General features: G+C 47.2%; 1 protein-coding gene across 1 annotated transcript in view; it reads right to left on the bottom strand.

The window, feature by feature from the left end:
• The window catches only part of SPATA21 (spermatogenesis associated 21), a 50,939-nt gene extending 44,627 nt beyond the window's left edge, over nucleotides 1-6,312 (bottom strand). Inside the window, exons 1-2 of the mRNA XM_037730126.1 lie at nucleotides 6,017-6,312; nucleotides 345-481 (exon numbers count right to left, since the gene is read on the bottom strand). The gene's annotated coding sequence lies outside the window, so the exon portion shown is untranslated. The remainder of the gene's footprint in view (nucleotides 1-344; nucleotides 482-6,016) is intronic.
• Nucleotides 6,313-7,239: the final 927 nt, after the last annotated feature.

Raw genomic sequence — 7,239 nt, forward strand, 5'->3', positions numbered from 1 at the left:
CCTCCACCTCTTTCATCCAGCCTCATATTCAGCTGTGCCACCACCCCCTACACAAACTCTCTTCTAATCCAGGCAGGCTCCTGTGCTCCTGGTCTCACAGACCCCAGCCTCTGTGCCCATGTCCCATTTTTCTATCTTTCCAATAGCCCAACGCGTCCTTCAAGCTCCCCTCTCTTCTCCAAGTTTCCAACCCTCTCAGCCCTCTTTCCAGACACTGAATTCCTTTGAGGCAACATCAGCGCCATTTCTGTGGATACATCATGGACCCCCTTTCACTGTTAACTAGTTCTCAGGAGTAAATCCTAACCCTGACGTCCCTTCCTCCCGTAGTAAGACCGTATGACCTGGAGGATCTTGATGGTGCTTCTTCCACTTTAAATCATGGCAGGCCAGCCAGCATCCATGGAGGAACCTTCTATGTGCTGGAAACCTTTGTGAGCAGTGTTCTCCTAACAGCCCTGTGAGGTCAGTGGGTTCAGCCCTGTTTTAAAGATAGGGAAATTAAGGCTCAGAGCAATGTCTTGTCCGATGCCACAAAGCCAGTCTGCAGAGGAACTGGAGGCAAACTCGGCCTGTCTGACTCCCACAATGGCTCATCTCACCGTATCGTTTTGCCGACAAAGAAGCTTAAGTTATCCATTCATTTCCTCATGCAATCAACAGCTGTTTAATGACACGTGCTCGTGCTAGGGACAACATCGGGCCTTGGGGATACACTGGGTGTCGTGACAGTTCCCACAGTTTACCAGGGACACAGAGGAGGTGCACTTCATAGCTGCTGACCCAAGTCCCCACTTCCTCTTCCCGCCCTCCAGGTCCTTCCTGTAGTGAAAGCTGCACCCCAACACGCAAAGCAGACCTTGGCTGGTGTGGTGGGGTGACCTCCCACCCCAGGTGCAGCTCTGGCCTCACAAAGGACCAGGCTCTCACTTGGAGCAGAAAAGTCAGGGCTGTGGTCAAGTCCCTCTCTCTTTCCTTGGAGTTCCTTGCTCCTCCCCAACCTCTTTCCCATTAGGGTTCCCCTAACTATTCCCGCTTCCTCTGAGTCTTCCTGTCTCAGGGGTGGATGCAGCACCTGGGGAAGATCTCCCCCCATACCCCTCAAACACACCCCCTATTGTCCACTGTCTTTGCCTCAGAATGTGCAGGGTCAGCCTTGGAATTCCCAGGCCCCAGTATTCCACAAGCTGAAGTTTTAAGGGGGCCGAAGTTCCAGGGGGCTCCAGCCCCCATCTATCCACATCTGGAGCTTGCCAACTGTGAGAATCTAGACAGGAAAGGGAAGCTTCAACCCTAGCAGAGGCGCTTGCACTCCAAGGGCAGACCTGGGAGAGAAGCTGACAAATATCAACTGTGTCCCCCTTTCAGACCACTTGGGACCCTTATTGAAATCTAACTCACATACCAGACAATTCACCCATTTAAAGTGTACAGCTCAATGGCTTTTAGGATATTCAGAGTTGTGCAACCATCACCCTAATTCTAGAACATTTTTATTGCCCGAAAAAGAAACTCCATACCCCTTGGCCATCATCCCCAATCTTCCCACCCCAAACCCAGCCCTAGGTAACCACTAATCTGCTTTCTGTCTTAGTAGATTTGTCTATTCTGGACATTCCATATAAATGGAATCATACAACATGTGGTCCTTGGTGACTAGCTTCTTTAACATCATGCTTTCAAGGTTCGTCCATGTTGTAGCACGTATCAGAATTTCATTCCTTTTTATGGCTAAGTAATATTTCACTGTATGGATATACCCCATTTTGTTTATCCATTCATCAGTAGATAGAAAATTTGGTTCTCTTTTTTTTTTTTTTTTTTTGAGATGAAGTTTCGCTCTTGTTGCCCAGGCTGGAGTGCAATGGCGCATTCTCAGCTCATGGCAACCTCCGCCTCCTGGGTTCAAGCGAATCTCCCGTCTCAGCCTCCCAAGTAGCTGCGATTACAGGCATGTGCCACCACACCCAGCCAATTTTTTGTATTTTTAGTAGAGACAGGGTTTCACCATGTTGGCCAGGATGGTCTCGATCTCTTGACCTCGAGATCCACCTGCCTCAGCCTCCCAAAGTGCTGGGATTACAAGTGTGAGCCACCGCACCCTGCCTTTTTTTTTTTTTTTTTTTTTGAGACAGGGTTTTGCTCTGTCTCTCAGGCCGGAAGGCAGCAGTGTTATCATAGCTTCCTATAGCCTCAAACTTCGGGTCTCAAGCGATCCTCTCATCTCAGCCTCTGAGTGGCTGGCTGGGACGACAGATGCGTGCCACCATGCCTGGGTCGTCTTACAATTTGTAAAATTTTTTAAATTAAAAAAATTTTAATGGCTGGGCATGGCGGCTCACGCCTGTAATCCCAGCACTTTGGGAGGCCAAGGTGGGCGGATCACCTGAGGTCAGGAGTTTAAGACCAGCCTGGCCAACATGGCGAAACCCCATCTCTATTAAAAATACAGAAATTAGCCGAGCGTGGTGGTCATGCACCTGTAATCCCAGCTACTCAGGAGGCTGAGGCAGGGTAGTAGCTTGAGCCCAGGAGGCGGAGGTTGCAGTGAGCTGAGATCACACCATTGCCTCCAGCCTGGGCAACAGAGCAAGACTCTGTCTAAAAAACGAAAATAAAAATAAAAATAAAAAAAATTTTAAGTAGAGACAAGGTCTCATTAGGTTTGCCCAGGCTGCTCAAACTCCTGAGCTCAAGCAATCCTCCCGCCTTGGCCTCCCAAACTGCTGAGATTAAAGGTGTGAGCCACCATGCCTGGCCTGTTTCCACATTTTAGCTATTATGAATAATGTTGCTATGAACATTCATCTACAAGCTTTTTTTGTTGTTGTTCAAGCAGTTCTCCGGCTTCAGCCTCCCAAGTAGCTGGGATTACAGGCACCGCCCCCCCACCATGCTTAGCTAATTTTTTTGTTTGTTTGTATTTTTAGTAGACATGGGGTTTCACCATGTTGTCCAGGCTGGTCTTGAACTCCTGACCTCAGGTGATCCACCCGCCTTGACCTCCCAAAGTGCTGGGATTACAGGCATGAACCACCGTGCCTGGCCTCATGTCCAAGTTTTTATATGAACATAACATTTGCGTTTCTCTTGGATATGTATCTAGAAGTGGAATTGCTGAGTCATATGACAATTCTATTTTTAGCTTTTGAGTAATAGCCAGACTTTCCCAAAGTGGCTGTATCATTTTACCTTCTTACCAGCCACATATATGTGTTCCAATTTTTCTTCATCCTCTCCAACACTTGTTATTATCTTTTGGTTTTGTTTTGTTTTGACACAGGGTCTTGCTCTATCTCCCAGGATGGACTTCAGTGGTATGATCATAGCTCACTGCAACCTCTGCTTCTGCGGTTCAAAGGATCCTCTCACCTTATCCACCTGAGTAGCTGGGACTACAGGTGCACACCACCACACCTGGCTAATTTTAAAATATTTTGTAAAGCCGGGCGCAGTGGCTCACGCCTGTAATCCCAGCACTTTGGGAGGCCGAGGCGGGTGGATCACGAGGTCAAGAGATCGAGACCATCCTGGTCAACATGGTGAAACCCCGTCTCTACTAAAAATACAAAAATTCAGCTGGGCATGGTGGCGTGTGCCTGTAATCCCAGCTACTCAGGAGGCTGAGGCAGAAGAATTGCCTGAACCCAGGAGGCGGAGGTTGCGGTGAGCCGAGATTGCGCCATTGCACTCCAGCCTGGGTAACAAGAGCGAAACTCCATCTCAAAAAAAAAAAAAATATATATATATATATATATATATATATATATATATATATATATATATTTTGTAGATGGGAATCTACAAAATATTTTGTCCAGGCTGATCTTGAACTCCTGGGCTCAAGGGATCCTCCTGCCGCAGCCTCCTCGTGTGTTGGGATTACAGGTGTGAGCCACTGTACCTGGCCCTACTTATCTTTTTTAATTATAGCTATCCTAGTGGGTGTGAGTGTGAAGTGCTATCTTATTCTGGTTTTGATTAGCATTTCCCTAATGGCTGATAATGCTGAACAGCTCCATGTGCTTATCTTCTTGGAAAAATGTCTATTCAGAGCCTTTGTCCATTTTTTTTTAGACAGAGTCTTGCTCTGTTGCCCAGGCTGGAAGGCAGTAGCCCAGTTTCAGCTCACTGCAACCTCAGCCTTCTGTGTTTAAGCGATTCTCCTGCCTCAGCCTCCCTAGTAGGTGGGATTACAGGCACACGCACCATGCCTAGCTAATGTTTGTATTTTTAGATACAAAACTGTAGAGACGCGGTTTTGCCATGTTGGCTAGGCTGGTCTCAAACTCCAGACCTCAAGTGATCTGCCCACCTCAGCCTCCTAAAGTGCTGGGATTACAGGTGTGAGCCACCATGCCTGGATTATTTATTTATTTTTTTTCAGGCAGAACCTTACTCTGTCCACAGGCTGGACTGCAGTGGCATGAACATGGCTTACTGTAGCCTTGACCTCCTGGGCTCAGGTGATCCTTCCACCTCAGTCTCTCAAAGTGCTGGGATTACAGGCATGAGTCACAGCACCCAGACTGCCTTTGTCCATTTATATTGGGTTGTCTTTTTATTATTGCATGGTAAATGTTCTTTATAAATTCTAGATACATGTTCCTTATATATATGATTTACAAACTTTTTCTCCCATTGTGTGGATTATATTTTCACTTTTTTGTCTTTTGAAGCACAAAAGTTTTAAATTTTTGTGAAAGTCTCATTTATCAGCCAGGCGTGGTGGCTCACACCTGTAATCTCAGCACTTTGGGAGGCTGAGGTGGGTAGATTGCCTGAGCTCAGGAGTTCAAGACCAGCCTGGACAACATGTTGAAACCCTGTCTCTACTAAAGATACAAAAAATTAGCCAGGTGTGGTGGCACATGCCTGCAGTCCCAGCTACTCAGGAGGCTGAGGCAGAAGAACCGCTTGAATCTGGGAGGCGGAGGTTGCAGTGAGCTGAGATTGCATCACTGCACTCCAGCCTGGGTGACAGGGCAAGACTCCATGTCAAAAAAAAAAAAAGAAAGAAAAAGAAATCAGGTTCGGGGTGGGGTGAGGGATAAAAACTACAAATATGACTGGGCATGGTGGCTCATACCTGTAATCCCAGAACTTTGGGAAGCCAAGGCAGGTGGATCACGAGGTCAGGGGTTTGAGACCAGCCTGGCCAACATGGTGAAACCCTGTCTCTACTAAAGTACCATTGCACTCCAGCCTGGGCAACAGGGCAAGACTCTGTCTCAGAAAAAGAAAAAAAAAAGACTACAAAGAGGGTGTAGTGTATAGTGCTTGGTTAAGGGTGCACCAAAATCTTACAAATCACTGCTAAAGAACTTACTCATGCCAGGCAAGGTGGCTCACGCCTGTAATCCCAGCACTTTGGGAGGCCAAGGCAGGCAGATCATTTGAGGTCAGGAGTTTGAGACCAGCCTGGCTAACATGATGAAACCCCATTTCTACTAAGAATAAAAAAATTAGCTAGGCGTGGTGGTGCATGCCTGTAATCCCAGCTGCCTGGAAGGCTGAGGCAGGAGAATCACTTGAACCCAGGAGGTGGAGGTTGCGGTGAGCCGAGATCACGCCACTTCATGCCAGCCTGGGCCACAGAGCAAGACTGTATCAAACAAAAACAAAAACAAAAAACTTACTCATGTAATCAAAATAACCAAAACTTATGTAACAAACAAACAAAAAAATCACAACAACTTACCAAAAACTTACTCATGTACCACTTATATCCCAATAACCTATGGAAAAATAACCTATGGAAAAATAAACAAATAAAAACTTTTCAAATCAGGAAGTGTGAGTCCTCCAACTTTGTTCTTTTTCAAGATTCTTTGGGTGTTGAGTGCCCCTTTTATAAGCGGTTTCCTCATCTGAAAAATAGGAGAATTTCTCTTGGAAATATCTATGACGGCAGGAAAATACGGCAGAGAAAGATAAGTGACCTATCATATATATGTCTGGAGGCTGTCAAGGAAAGCTTGCTCACATCACATCCCCACCTTGGCCCTGGACCTACCAGAAATCAGCTGGATGAGTCACAGTGAGGTTTTCCACGCTTGCGCACCACCTCACACACAGGATGGATTCTGTCTGAGCCTATACTTTGCCCGTTGGCTTGAATTGGATTTGTTTGGTATACAGGTAGTTACACTGGGAATAGACGGTAGGTCCAATTATTCTCAGCAGCAGAGGTTTAGGAATGCATTTCAGGAGTATCCAGCCATGTGGTTAGAGTTTGAGAATAAGGCAAAGGGCTGTCTGACTTCCAACTGCCCGGCAGTGTCATTTCCCCCAGCTTGTCACTGGTTCAGTGGCCCCCATCACACAATGAGGATAACAATCGTTGCCTTGCCAACCTCACAGTGGTTATTGTGCCAGGGTACTCTCTCCCAGGGATCCCTCCCTGACTGTCCCCAGAGTGTGTGGGTTTCTTCTCCTTGCTCCCACAGCTTCCTGTGAATTTGCTTCATTATAGTAGCTTTCATTCTGCATTGCCAACGACTGCTTTTCTCTCTGTCTCCTCCAGTCTGTGAGCTCTTGAATGACAGGAGCTGGACTGGCCGCATCTCAGTGACCCCAGCACTCAGCACCTGGCATAGGGTATGTGCTCGAGGCCTGTCTTTGTTAGACTGAACAGAAGTGAAAGTGCTCTGAATGGCGAGGTGTGGTGGCTCACACCTGTAATCCCAGCACTTTGAGAGGTTGAAGCTGGTGGATCTCCTGAGGTCAGGAGTTCGAGACCAGCCTGACCAAGATGATGAAACCCTGTCACTACTAAGAATACAAAATTAGCTAGGCATGGTGGCTCATGCCTGTAATCCCAGCTACTCAGGAGGCTGAGGCAGGAGATTCACTTGATACCCGAAGGCAGAGGTTGCTGTAAGCTGAGATGGTGTCATTGCACTCCACCCAAGGCAATGAGAGTGAAGCTATGACAAAAAAAAAAAAAAAAAGCAGGGCACGTGGCTCACGCCTGTAATCCCAACGCTTTGGGAGGAGATCGAGACCATCCTGGCCAACATGGTGAAACCTTGTCTCTACTAAAATACAAAAATTAGCTGTGCGTGGTGGCACGTGCCAGTAGTCCCAGCTATTTGGGAGGCTGAGGCAGGAGAATCGCTTGAGCCCAGGAGGCAGAGGTTGCAATGAGCCGAGATTGCACCACTGCACTCTAGCCTGGGCAGTAAAATGAGATTAAGTCTCAAAAAAAAAAAAAAGTCGGCCAGGTGTGGTGGTCCA

This window comes from Cebus imitator, unplaced genomic scaffold (genome assembly GCF_001604975.1).
Source record: "Cebus imitator isolate Cc_AM_T3 unplaced genomic scaffold, Cebus_imitator-1.0 Scaffold15, whole genome shotgun sequence".
Classification (NCBI taxonomy): Eukaryota; Metazoa; Chordata; class Mammalia; order Primates; family Cebidae; genus Cebus; species Cebus imitator.